A 15344-nucleotide genomic window follows, 5' to 3' on the forward strand; every position below is an offset into this window, starting at 1 on the left:
GTTGCTTGAAGTCCAGTGTAAAGTTTCCACAGTCAGTGATGGTTTGGGGTGCCATGTCATCTGCTGCTGTTGGTCCACTGTGTTTTCTGAGGTCCAAGGTCAACTCAGCAGTCTACCAGGAAGTTTTAGAGCACTTCATGCTTCCTGCTGCTGACCAACTTTATGGAGATGCAGATTTCATTTTCCAACAGGACTTGGCACCTGCACACAGTGCCAAAGCTACCAGGACCTGGTTTAAGGACCATGGTATCCCTGTTCTTAATTGGCCAGCACACTGGCCTGACCTTAACCCTATAGAAAATCTATGGGGTATTGTGAAGAGGAAGATGCGATACGCCAGACGCAACAATGCAGAAGAGCTGAAGGCCACTATCAGAGCAACCTGGGCTCTCATAACACCTGAGCAGTGCCACAGACTGATGGACTCCATGCCACGCCGCATTGCTGCAGTAATTCAGGCAAAAGGAGCCCCGACTAAGTATTGAGTGCTGTACATGCTCATACTTTTCATGCTCATACTTTTCAGTTGGCCAACATTTCTAAAAATCCTCTTTTTGTATTGGTCTTAAGTAATATTCTAATGTCAGTTTTAATCATCACAATTAAATGAAATAAACATTTGAAATCTATCAGTCTGTGTGTAATGAATGAAGATAATATCCAAGTTTCAGTTTTTGAATGGAATTACTGAAATAAATCAACTTTTTGATGATATTCTAATTATATGACCAGCACCTGTAGATTAAGTGTACTTCTCTGTTTATTCTCTTTTCTAAATAATTTTAACTCAATTATTTGCTCAACCCCTCAGCCTGTTTTTATTTTCCATTTAACTCTTTTAACCCTGATTGTACACTGCACTGTAACTTTTATTATTTTTTAATGTGTATTATTTCAATTTCCCTGTTGCTTTTATGTTTTATGTAAAGCACTTTGAATGACCTTGTTGTTGAAATGTGCTATACAAATAAACCTGCCTTGCCTTCTACATTTTCCTTTGCAAGTGTTTTTGATGCTGTATTGCTATCCCACTATGCTTGCTCACTCATACACACGTGCAACTGTTGAGCCTGGGCAGTTAGATACAGAAAGGAGCACACACAACCATGCTTATTAGTTAGGAGTTGGCGCTGTGTGATAGCTGGATAACAAGATTTTTGTGATTGCTCTGGAGTTGACAAATTCCCTTGATTTTCCATTAGCGGATGTGGTAAGATTGCCACCTATCAACAATTAAGTAGAATTAAAAGAAAAATAAACAAATAAGTAATAAGAAAAATAATTTTACAATAAAGAAATATAAAAGAGTTGTCACTATGCGGAAAAAGGACATTAAAACGTTGAAAGTAACTACTCCGGTTGATGTAGTGCAAAAAAATAATCCTCTAGTTGATGGTATTGTAAAGTTATCTGAAAAATGGCATAAACGTTGGCCTAATATTGAACAACCATGGCCTGTGGAAGGGACTCTTAACCCAGGTGTACTTAAAATAATGCAAGTACTTGTGTCCACATATAAGTCGGATCAAAATAAGGGGAAAAAAGGGGAACGACGTAAAGAAAAGAGACGAAGAGAGCTGGGTGTTCTTAAGTTGTTCGAAAATGAAGGTCAAAAACTGATGAAAGATACGCAAGAGATAAGGGACAGAGGTGTGGAGAAAATGGCAAAAGAGGCAAAGATAACAGAAAACTAATGGCAGAAGTCAACACACCCTTCTCACATACGGATTCAGCAAAAAGACCTCCACCATACGAGGAGGAAGCGGAGTTTAAGGATGTCTATCCTCAGCTTCCAGTGATCATTCAGGAGGGTGATTATTGCATCAGAGATGAAGAGGAACGAGTCATAGAGAGAGGACAAGGAGAAACAACTATAAAGATGACTCGAAGCTCCAAAAGTAAGAAGAAAATGACACGTTTGGGAAACTAAGGGTAGAGCGAGGCTTAGGAGAATGGAAGATGATGATGAACGGAGTGATGTAGAAGAGATCATGGGTGGATATGATCCTGTGATCAGATGGAGGCTGGCCAGAGCGGAAAGAAGGGGTGATGAAAGTTGGAAGAAGAAGGATACAGGAGATCAGATCTCCGATGAAAGTTTAGATGGAGACAGTGATGAAGAGTGGGAGATTGTTGTTGTTGATGTTGAAGAGGATTTTATCCTCCAATGACTACTGAAGAAATAGAAAAAGACATGGATCGATGCATATCATGCTTGGAGAAGTCGACTTATCCAGAAGAAATAAGAGAATTGGAAGAACATCTCGAGAAGCTGACAATACAGAGGGAGAAACTGAGGAAAAAAGGGTCCCAGAAATTGGAGAAGAAGTATGCATTACGCCCAAGGAAAGGGAGCACAAGTAAGAAGATGCTGCCAGTGATAATCCGAGGACAGAATCTGGAGTATAAGCCTTTGCAGAATACTGATATGTCAGATATACTTGAGAAGTTGCCTATTCTTCAAGATGGAGCACATCCTTGGATCTCGAAGTTGGAAGAAATTACGGTAGGAACACAAACTGCCATAGGAGATATTAAGAGACTTTTTGCTAATCTCCTGGGGATTCCAGGTATGGAAGAAATTTTTCAGAGAGCTGGACTTAATCGATATGTGGGGACTGCTGTAAATGATCCTGAGTTGTTCGCTGCAAGTAGGAATCGACTGTGGAGAGCACTGAAAGACACGTTTCCAACAAATGTGCATCCTGACAATATCTTGATTGATTCATTGGGAAAAGAAGAGAATCCGAGAGCCTATGTGTCGAGAGCTCATCAGGTGTGGAGAAATATCACAGGAAATGATCCAGAGGCGAGTCAAATGGAGCGGTCAATTTGGCGAGCTAAACTACAGATGGGGTTGCCCCCACCAGTAAGGAGCAAACTGGCAGAGGTGGTTGGACTTGGAAGCATGGCAATAGGAGTCTATACAGATCATATAGCCCATCAAGTGGATCTATATAGGAAAAAGGAACATGATCAGAAAGAACAGGACCAAGTGACTCTCAGGAAACTCAATCAAATACAACTGGTGGAAAATAAGAAGAAGGAGAAGAAACAGGCTTTGGTTATGCAGGATCAGTGTTTACCAAAGCAACAATCACCACCACAGCTTCAGTCAAGCCAGGAACAACCACAATTGCCCCAACCACCACTAGTGGTTCCAGTTGTTTCATATCCACAGCCAGTTTATGGACAGATGCAGAATTGGAGAGGAAGAGGACGAGGAAGCTCAAGAAGAGGAGGATTTAATCCATACTTTCAGCAATCTCCAGAAGTGTGTTACAATTGTGGACAAGTTGGTCACTTTGCCCGTGAGTGCAATAGCTCAGGAGGAAATTTCAGAGGAGGATATTTCAGAGGAGGAAATTTCAGAGGAGGATTCAGGGGCCAGTCAAGGTCGCTTGGAGGACTGGTGAACCCTCACAGGGGCCCAGAGCCAGGATTCTAGAGGTGCCCAGAAAATCCGAAAGGGGGGTGTCAGCTGGTAGCATCAGGGCCGGAAAGAGATCCAACAATTGAGGTGAAAGTAAATAACCGACCATTGGAAGTGATGGCGGATAGCGGAGCGGCTTTCACCTGTGTTCGACCTGAAGATACTACACATCTTCCTATGTACAATCAACTGATTCGGACAAGGGGGTTTGAGGGAGTGAAGCAGCTGATTCCTCTCACGGAACCAATTGAGCTCTGCTATAAAAATCAGAAAACTACAATACCCATATTGGTATCAGAACATACACCTATTGCTCTATTGGGAAGAGATGCTTTGTGTAGATTGAACTGCACAATAAAATGTACACCAGATGGCTGTCTGATAGAAGTGCCAAGAGAAATGGTCCGCCAACTATTGATGACAACAGAGATGGAGTCCTCTGCAGTATTTTGGATTGGAAATCTCAGTGCAGATTTCTTGGAGCCGGCTAAGATATGGGAGAAATTCATTGTGGCAAACATGCCAGATGCGAAACTTCCAGAATATCCATTCCATTGTACGCTCAAGTATTTCAAGAATGCTGCCCAAGCAAACCCAGAGGAATGGTTGGCTCATCAACCAAAGGGAATTCAACTAAGCTCATGTTGCATAATTTTGGGACCACAAGGAGCAGCTATGAAGGTAAACACTGATGAGTATCTGGAGAAAGAATTCAAAATTGAGACACATGTGACTTTGTTGGTTTCTGAAGACTATGAGCAGAAACACATAGGGGAAATGATGACAGAAGCAGAGGAAGCTGTTTTTGTACAGATGAAAGAGAATTTGGCAATTTGGAGGAGTACAGATCAGCGATTCGTCAAAATCATGATTTCAGCTAAAGGACAGGGACAGCCACAAGCTGTACGGATGACACATGAATCTATTTGTAGTGCCAAGATGGACTCAGATTCTATGAAAGAGGAGATGTTGCGACAAGTTCCAGAATGTTTGTGGTCTCAACACAGTACCGATATTGGACTTGTGAAGTCAGCCCAACCAGTGAAAGTAGATCTTAGACCAGGAGCTAGACCTCCTTGGAAGTATCAGTATCCATTGAAGGATGAAGCAATTCAAGGAATCAAACCACAAATTGAAAGACTTTTGAAAGCAGGTGTTTTGAAGATGACAACAAATCCTCAGAGTAACACGCCTTTGTTGCCTGTGAAGAAAGCTGATCCGACTTATCGTATGGTTCATGATTTGAGAGCAGTAAATTAAGTGGTAACTGATTTTCCAGCAGAAGTTCCGGATCCACATACTTTGTTAGCCCAAATTCCTCCTGATGCAACACATTTCACGGTGTTAGATTTGTGTGGTGCATTTTTTAGTGTTCCTCTTAGTGTAGAGAGTCAGGGTTTATTTGGATTGACATATAAAGGACAGTTCTATGAGTATGAGAGATTGAAGGATTTAAACACAGTCCTCATATTGAGTATTGAAAGATGATTTGGTAGGGATAGATCAGATATTGCAGAGTACTGTGATTCAATATGTCGATGATATTATGATCTGTTCACAAGATGAAGAAACATGTCACAAAGACTCAATTAAATTGCTACAAATATTGGCAGAAAAGGGGCATACGGCCTCACAAAAGAAGTTGCAATATTGCCAGGAGAAGGTTGTATATTTGGGTCAGACAATAACGCATGGACACAGAAGCATTTCTGATTGTCAATTGGAGGCTATTCGTAAGGCTCCAAAGCCCAGAACTGTCAGAGAGATGTTGACGTTTCTTGGTATTGCTGGTTATTCTTCAGCATGGGTTGAGGATTATTCTAGTTTGATGGGACCTTTGAGAGCTATGGTTAAGGATACTGGGAACGCTCAACTTCACAGAAATCTGACCTGGACACAGGAAGGCCTTGTGGCATTTGAAACAATCAAACAGAGGTTACAGGAGGCGCCAGCGCTCACACTACCAGATTACTCTAAGAATTTCTTGTTGTATGTGTCTAATTCCACTGGAGGTAAATAAGCATGTGCAGTCCTTTGTCAGCCGACGGGTACAGGGTCGAATCCTCAACCTATTTCCTATTATTCGACTGCATATTCAGAAGTGGAATTAGGGCTACCACTGTGCTACAGAGCAATGGTGGGAGTTTATTTAATGTATGACAAAGCATCATCTGTTACGAGGGGTTACCCAGTGACAATTCTTACCCATCATAGTCTCAGGAATCTCCTGAACTATGGAAAGTACACATTGACTATGCCAAGGCTTAGAGACTATCATAGGCTCTTAGAGCAGGAGGATGTCACCCTGGTAAGGTGTGATACGGTAAATCCAGCCGAGAATTTGCCAACGTCGGAGGATGGTGAGCCACATGATTGTGTTCAAGAGGCAGAGAAATACTCAAGGCTTAGATCAGACTTGCGTATTGGACTGATGGGTCTTGTTATCGTGTGGGAGATAAATTGTGTGCTGGCTATGCAGTAGTAAAAGCTCAAGGAACGGGATTTGTTGTTGAAAAAGCTGAAGTAATACCACAGCCTGCGTCTGCACAGCTTGCAGAACTTGTGGGGCTAACAGAAGAGTGTTTGTTAGCAGACGGGCAGCGAGTGACAATATATACTGATTCGGCATATGCACATAATGTATGTCATTTGTTTGGAGCAGTGTGGAAAGGTCGGGGGTTTAAGAAAACGGATGGTTCTCCGATACAACATCACGCACAAATAATAAAACTGTTGCATGCTATGATGAGGCCTAAAGAGATAGCGATAGCTAAGTGTGCAGCTCATAAAACAGATGCGTCAAGAGTGACACAAGGGAACAAAGCTGCTGATGAAGCTGCAAAAGCTGTCACAGGAGCTGACAAATTGGGCAAGGTTTTCTGGTCACTCATGGGGTGGACTTGGAAGACAAAATTACGCTTAAGGAAGTGATTCTGATGCAGGAAGCTGCTTCTATGATTGATAAACGGTTATGGCTAGATCGAGGTGCTGTTAAGGATTCTACGGGTCTTTGGAGAAATCACGAGGGACTGATAGTAGCACCTCTGGACCTGTTAGGTTTGATGATTCAGGAAGCACATGGGTTAGCTCATGTTGCCAGGGGGAGGTTAGGAGAAAAATCACAAAGGAGTATGGTTTTTGGGCACCATATTTGCTTGAACAGATTGACTATGTCATAGGCAGGTGTACAATCTGTCTGAAAAATAATGTCCGCAGGGGTATGACTGTTCCTCCTGGTTACATTCCCACCCCAAGGGGTCCTATGCGTGAGTTAGTTGTTGACTTTGTCAATATGATAAAACCAGTTGAAGGGAAAAGATACATGCTAGTGGCTGTGGATAGATTTTCACGATGGCCGGAGGCCTGTCCAACCAAGTGGAAAGACGCTCAATCGGTTGCCAAGTTTTTGTATAGAGAAGTCATAAGCAGGTGGGGACTTCCAGATCAAATATCATCAGATAATGGGAAAGAGTTTGTGGATAAAACAGTGAAATTGATTTTGCAAAAATTGGGAATTAAACAACATCTTGGAGCAGTTTGACTATACCGGTGCTATGGCATCATTTTACTTCTGCCAAGATATGGGTCACAACTAAAAACAGGTGAATCATGCATCACAAAATCCCTGAGTCTGGAATAAAGAAACATCTGAAACATTAAGGGGTGTTTTGAACTGACAGACTGGGACCTGTTTTTTAATGACTGTGGTGAGGACTCACATGCACTTACAGATGTACTTACATCTTACATTTTATTCTGTGTCACTCCCACCAAGCAAATAACTATACACCCAAACAATAAAAAATGGATCACAAAGGAAGTGAAAATTTGCCTGGTCCAGAAGAAATTTTCTGAAAGGAGACAAGCTCAGGAGAAGGAGTTCAGGAGGAGGGCCAAGATAGCTAAGATACACTACAAGAACAATGGGGAACAGAAACTAACCTCTGGTAATGCGAGGGAGGCGTGGCAGGGCTTAAACATCATGGTGGGCAGAGCCCCCAAACCGCCAGTGGTTGGCTGCTCAGATCCCACCTCCTTTGCAGAGCAGTTAAACAGTTTCTTCCCCAAGTTCAACAGTGGCAGCACTCCAATCACCTGGACCTCGCCAACCCCCAGCTCCTTCCTCCAAGCCATCACTATTGGGGAACACCTGGTGATTGTGACATGAGACGTCCTTCCTCCAAAGCGTCACATGAAGCAACGTCTGTTTCTGATGACGGCGGCAGCTGATCACAGCTGGGTCAGCTATCAGTCGGCTCTAACTCTTTCATTTATACTTTCATCAGCTGAGCCGCACGCTGCTTTCATCAGATGCTTTGCTCGCTTCATTAGATACTTTGGTGCAGTTTAGTGATTTGTCCCACTCCTTACAAGTAGTTTTATCATTGTCTATTTGGACTAAACACAGGAATGTGCAGCCTCACATGTGACTGAATAGGAATGACGATAAATTATGTAAAACATGTTTCTTGCAGACAGACTCTCCGACTCTCTCTGACTTTAATTGTCTCCATAATAAAAGTTGATGGGAGAAATAAAAAAAAAGAAAACTCTTTCTAATAAATAAATAAAGTTAAAGTGTGTGGGGCTTTTGTTGTTCAGACCTACAATAAACACAGATTTTAACAAGACAGTGAATCATAAAACAACTCAAACACAAGACTTTGCACTTGACTTTAATGTTATCTGTCCTGATGTATGAGATCAGTCCAATCAATATATCAGCTACCCAATAAGGGGGCGTGTCGGTCAGTAAAATACTTCTGCCAAGGATGCATTGGTGTATCCTCGCTCATAGCTCCTCAGAGATCGCTTCTCGATCCCCCTCATCGCTCCTCGGAGCGCAAATAAGAGCTTTGGGACGGCTTGCAAGATGGCAGAGCGGAGCAGAACAACTTCCGAATCAAGCGAGGATTGAGGAGCAAGGAAACGACAAATAAGAGACTTGAGAAGCACCCACAGTCAACCCACACAAGGCTGCTGGCCCTTACAGGCTCAGAGGCAGGGTGTTCAAAGAATGCTCCAATCAGCTAGGTGGAGTTCTCACAAGGCTGTTCCAGCACCTCCTGGACTCTGCCTGTGTTCCCAACCAGTGGAAGGAATCCACCATAATTCAACTTCCCAAAAAGACACCTGCTAAAGACCTGGGCCCGTATTTATCAAGCTTCTCAGAATTACTCAGAAGAACACTGCTAAGAACTGACTTAAGAGTAAAAAAAATCTTAGCTTGAAGCTGTGATTAAAAGTTAGTTATCAAGCATCAACGTCCTAATTTGAGTGAAGTGCAGGACTAAATCTTAAGTGTCAGTCTGAGTGCTGATTTACGACACTTTGCTGTGCCGCAAACAGGATTTTGGATGACGATGTAGCCAAGGACCAATCACTGAATAGATTTCCTTATTTAAGAATCTTCTCAGATAAATTCACATTGAATGGTGAAATTCCTGAGAGGAGTTTATATTCAACACACATTCAACATAAAGAATTTTCAAGAGAATACATTATGATATAGGCCCACACATTAATAAATGAAAGACAAAAAAGTTTATCTTTATATGAGCGCTATCACTGCGCCTACTGCTTCTGTTAAGCTGGCTGTTTGCATGAACTGTGTTTGCTTCTTTTGGATTACTGGGGGTGTTATTGGGAAGTCAATGAAATGTGTGACAATGTGTGGAGCTGTAGCCTAAGTGCTATAATTGTTTCCACGACTATTCGGCTTATTGATGGTTGTTTCTTAACCACAGGACAAATGCAGCAATGTTGATGATTTTGGCTCGTTACGAAGTGCCAGCACAACCTTCAGTTTAGTTGAAAACGCATTATTGCATAAAGTCATTGATGAGATGTCGTCCCTCACCAACTCACTGACAAAGATTATGCCTGCACTGTCCGATCCCGTCTTATTAACTGCGAGTCGTCAGAATTCTTCCTCTCCTCTCCGCATGTCTCTGTCTCCACAGCGCCGTCACAAACCCTACTGGCAACTCCTAACCACTTGAGAGACATCTCAAGCTGTCTTAAATAACTGGGAGAGTAAGGGTGATTCTTAGCTTTAAGAAATTTGATAACTTGCTTGTATACTTAAGTTTAAAATTAGGAGGAAATTTCATGAATTCTCAGCACTTAGGACTAAAATGACACTTTGAGAAGCTTGATAAACACTGGCCCAGAAAGACTACCGACCAGTAGCCTTGACATCAGTTCTGTGTAAATGTATGGAGAGGGTTGTTTGTGTAACGGAGTTAAAAATGCACTTTAATAATTCATTAATAATGTGGATTTTATTTATCATTTAATGATTTTATTGAATATTTGTGAATTTTATCTCATTGAGTTATTTTTATTTATATTTATTTTTGCTATTTTTTCCCGTGGAAATGTCCTTAGCTGCACACTACCCCTTTTGTACCTCCTAAGCTTCCGTAGTGCTCGTCTCCCACAGTTGCGTCTTGCACCACTGAGGGAAGCAGAGGTAATGTAAGAGGAGGCCAGGGGGCAATTGATGTGTGCATTGTGTTCTGCAGATGTGCGAGCCAATAAATTGTGGAAAAGAAGTGATCTCAAGAGTCATCCTTCACACACCCGACCAAACCCGGTACATATGCAACCATCTGTCGAACACGCTGTGAGAAAAACTAGATCTGCTTCAGTTTGCCTATAAGGTAAAACATGGTGTAGAGGATGTATGTCTCACACTTTTAGACACTGTCACTAAACAACACACCAGAATTTTATTCATGGACTTTTCTTATGCTTTTAATACTGTAAACACAAACAACCTACTGCACTGCCTCTTTGACCTCCAGGTCCACCCAACACTGATTTTATGGATAAAGAGTTTTTTACAAGGAATGAAGGAATAACTGTTTTTAAGTACGCAGATAACACGGCCCTGGTGGATCACCTGACTGGCACTGATGCCCTATCCCAATAGTCAACAACCTGGTCCAAACATTTACTGATCATTCCCTGGAGCTCAATATAACAAAAACTGTGGGAGCAGAGTGAAGACCTCTTCCCATCTCTTTCAACCTCTCAGTATCCAGGGTCAGCTGCTGGAGCAGGTTGTATCCTTCAAGTACCTGAGAACAGAGATCAACACCTGCCTGTCCTTCACACAACACGCTGACTCTGTGTTAAAAAAAGCACAACAGCGCCTCCACCTGCTGAGGAAACTAAGGACTTGTTAGCAAGGAGATTTTCACTCTGGTTTACTTGTTACTCATTGAATCCATTCTCACCTTCAACATCTCATCCTGGTACAACCTCCTCGCTGCCAAACATAAAACCAAACTGTCTCGCGTAATAAACCACTGCAGCGAGATAATCGGCTCACCACGAACCCCCTTATCTGAACTGTACAACCACTCTGTGATCAGGAAGGCTACCCTGATCACAGGGGATCCCTCTCACCCTCTCCATCACTCCATAACTCTTTCCAGTTACTGTCATTAGACAGGCAATATAAAGTTCCACTGGCCAGGAAAAACATTTACAAGAAATCTTTCATACCGTCTGCAATAACCACTCTGAACAACAAATAATAGACATGGTACAGCTGCTGTTTTTAAATGTGCTTTAATGTATGTTTTAAATGAGCCTTGTTGACATTTAGCTGACGCTTTTATCCAAAGCGACTTACAATTGCTATACATGTCAGAGGTCACACGCCTCTGGAGCAACTAGGAGTTAAGTGTCTTGCTCAGGGACACAATGGTGGATGTTTCGCAGTGGGAATCGAACCAAGGTCTCTCACACCAACGGTAAGCATCTTATCCATGCGCCATCACCACCCCCCAAATTTGAAGGAAAATTTCTGTCTGTTCTATCTATCTTCATGTATTTACAGGAATGATTGTTGTTCTTTAGCTCTGTTGTCTCTTATCAGCTTCCTGTCTGCAGAACAGCTTCACTTATTAGCGTCGGTATGTCTGATTCTGTTCGTGCTCTCATTATTGTTCGTTATTGGTGTGTTGGTTGCTCTGTCATCTCAGCTCCTGTATCTGAACCAGACTCTCTGGCCTTGCCCCCGTCAATATGCCTTTTGTTCGCTTCCTGGACAGTCTCTGGCCCAGTGTCCCAGTCTGCCACACCAAAAAAAGCTGTCATTTCCGCCTCGTCCTCGTCCTGGTTCTCGTTCAGTTCTTCCTTCAGCTGAGCCGCCATCAGCGGTCTGCCAGCTGTTCCCTTTGTCAGTTCTTCTTTTCTGTTTTGTCGTTGAAGAACTCCTCAGCATGAACGGCGTGCCTCTTAACAATCGCCCATGTCACACAGTATCTCTCCACCATTACGCTGATCTCTGGGTTGAGGCTGTTGAGGATGTTGTTGCTGTTCTTGTTCTCTCGGCTGTCCCGCCGGCGGTGGTTGTGAGGCTGGTGGAGTCCAGGTCTGGTTTGACATGCTGAGATGCAGATTTGTTAAGCGGAGCTGTCCCTGCCTTTATCTTAACCAATCAGTATCCGCTGCCCAGTCGGCTCTAAAGGGTTTCCCTTTTCTCTTTTTCTTTTCTTCTTCTGTTAACTTCCTCTCTAAAGTTTCTAACTGTCTGAGACTGAAGCTGCAACTTCCTGGAAAGCCACATTCCTTCACCCACATGTCCAGTTGCTCAGTGCTCTGTTTGCCGTACTTGGTAATCATATAAGTGATATTAGGAGACGTCATTAGAGGTAATATCAAAGGAGTTTGTTGTTTCTTTGTTAGCTTTTGACCCAAATTCCTCAAATGTGATAATATCTTTCTGTTCTCTTCAGGTATTTAAAATTAGAACTGGTTTGCTGGATGAAAACCACATTGTTCCTCTTCGATCTAAGGTTCGACTATCGGCCGAACCCTCCATTCCAGCACCTTGGAGTAGACTTTACCGGGGAGGCTGAGAAGTGTGATACCCCTGTAATTGGCACACACTCTCTGGTCCCCCGTTTTGAATAGAGGAACTACCACCCCAGTCTGCCACTCCTTGGGCACTGTACCCGACTTCCACGCAATGTTAAAGAGACGTGTCATCCAAGACAGCCCCTCCACACCCAAAGCTTTTAGCATTTCTGGGTGGATCTCATCAATCCCTGGGGCTTTGCCACTGTGGAGTTGTTTGACTACCTCAGTGACTTCCTCCAGGGAAATTGACGAGAAACCCCCATCAGGATTTAGGAGTTCCTCAAAGTGTTCCTTCCACCGCCCAACTACCTCCCCAGTTGAGGTCAACAGGGTCCCATCCTTACTGTACACAGCTTGGACGGTTCCCCGCTTCCCCCTCCTGGGATGGCGGACAGTTCTCCAGAAGCACCTTGGTGCCGACCGAAAGTCCTTCTCCATGTCTTCTCCGAACTTCTCCCACACCCGCTGCTTAGCGTCTGCCACAGCAGAGGCTGCAGTCCTTCGGGTGCCTTGCAACCGCCTCCAGAGTCCCCCGAGACAACAAATCCCGGAAGGCCTCCTTCTTCAGTCGGAAAGCTTCCCTGACCACCGGTGTCCATCACGGTGTTCGAGGCACCTAAGACCTTGAGACCACAGCTTCCCACTGTGGCTTCAGCAATAGAGGCTTTGAACATTGCCCACTCATGTTCAATGTCCCCAACCTCCACAGGGGTGCCAGAAAAGCTCCGCCAGAGGTTTAAGTTGAAGATCTCATGGACAGGGGCCTCCTCCAGACATTCCCAGTTCATCCACACTACCCCATTGGGCTTACCGCGTCTGTCCAGAATCTTGCCCTACCCCCTGACCCAACTCACCACCAGATGGTGATCAGTTGACAGCTCCGGTCTCACCACTGGAACAAGGACGGGCTCGTCTGGAGGACACTCAGATGAAAATCCATTTCCACTCCAAAGCATGGTTTACCTCTCACTGAGCTCCTCCCCCACCACAGAGGGGTTTTAAGAGCCTGTCCAACTTTAAAATGAGCAGCAACATGAAGATCTGTGTCTCTGTTCAGGACCCTAAAGATCCTGATGTCACGAGGAATCTCACTGCCTCACCTCTGACCTTTACAAACTCTCACTGTTTTATCTCTCTGTTCCTCATGAACATTAGCTCTTTAGCTAACTCCGCCACAGCCGGGTTCTGGTTCTAGAAAGTAAACAATAGGAGAAAAATAAATGTAAGAAGCACTTAAAAGGGGGAAAATGCCAAAAAGCTTAATATGACCTCTTTGTTTGTTTTAAAGGGACAGTGCACATTGATGAACATAAGGACTAAGTCCCAAATGTAAGTGAGCCAGATTTAGCTGTACAGATTCATTTAATCTGGAGTCCCTGGCAGGTTGATGGCAGAACAAAAAACATCAAACATGTCATCCAGAAAACATTCAAACAAATTTAAGCACATAATCCCAAGCAGAGAACCAGGAACATGGATAAAACATAAAAACCGGAGTCACATAAACACAGACAAAAGCAGACGAGCACAAATAAGATGCCACATAGAAGACATCAGCATGTGAGCACAGACATTTGTAAAAACAATGACAGAAGCACTAATGCACATTCTGACTACATATTTGTATTTGTTGTTGGTAGTAGTACAGATGCAGCTCACTACGTTACCTTTGTTGCAGATTGTTTTACACAAGATTCAATTAGAAGAAAATGTTTATATTTATTTTCCTTCTGTTGTATTTTTCTTCTTTCCAACACCGGGAACCGGCTACTGCAAAATAAATCTGTTAACAGCTTCATACTGCGTACTACTATGAAACGCAGTATGCTATATGTAGTACATACTGCGCTCGCAGGTAGTATGTAGTAGGGCTGGGTTATAAAACAATAATGAGAATTATATAATTTTAGTGATATAGTCTACAGAGCTCCTATTTATTCACTTTACTGAGATCCAAAACAGAAAAGCAGCAACTCGTCACACTGGAGAAGCTGGAATTATTACAGACTTTTTCTTCAGCGCTCTAAACTGAAGCCACTTTTCCAAAGCTCTTCCTACAGTCTGCATCACCAACATGCATCTGGGCCAAACAGTTCATCTCAGTATCCCAATCAGGTTTATTGCCAGTTACATTTTCACATACGAGCAATTTGCCTCGGTGTGTTGGTGCTTAACAGGACACATAAACATAAGTATAGAAATATAAAGAAAGAGAAAGTCAAGAGATCCAAAATGTACAAGTACACAAAATAATCCAACAAATAAACAGGATATTTGACAGGAATGTACAAAAATTCACCTCCAAAACTGACTCATGTTACGTCCCGAGGTGTCTAGGGATATAGGGACATAAACATAAACCAGATGTTGTTGGTTTGAAAGGGTATTTATTTGAAATAATGCAAGTGGAGCACAAACAGAGGATGGGCCAATGGGTGCTGTGGAAATCAACAAACAATTATAACAAAAGGAGATCCTCAAAAGGAGGATTACTCCTTACAGAGATACTAACAAAACAAGAATAAACCAAAAGCTCACTAACCTACGGCATTTGAAAAACACAACACAAAACGCACAGCACCCCTGAGACTGATGAAAACAAACATAAAACAACAAGAACTTGGTGAGGGACTTAACTACAGCTTTGGCTGTAATATTACGAAGGGGAATTGCTTCGGGAAAACGAGTTGCCGCGCACATAATGGTGAGTATATATTGGTTTCCGCTCTTGGTGCGGGGTAACGGACCCACACAGTCTATTATCACTCGGTCGAATGGCTCTTCCATTACAGGAATAGGATGTAGTGGGGCAGGAGGGACTGTTTGGTTTGGCTTTCCTGCTATCTGGCACACATGGCAACTACGGCAAAACTTTGCTACATCTGACTTTAACCCTGGCCAAAAGAAGTGCTTAAGAATGAGCTGATAAGTTTTCGTTACCCCCAAGTGTCCTGACCATTTGCTTTCGTGCGCAACTGATAACACATGCTGTCTATACAGAGAAGGCACGACTATCTGGTAAACAACATTCCAA

The sequence above is a fragment of the Micropterus salmoides genome, unplaced genomic scaffold (assembly GCF_014851395.1).
Source record: "Micropterus salmoides isolate LMB-PRFRI ecotype aquatic unplaced genomic scaffold, ASM1485139v1 Ms_hic_scaffold_18, whole genome shotgun sequence".
Classification (NCBI taxonomy): Eukaryota; Metazoa; Chordata; class Actinopteri; order Centrarchiformes; family Centrarchidae; genus Micropterus; species Micropterus salmoides.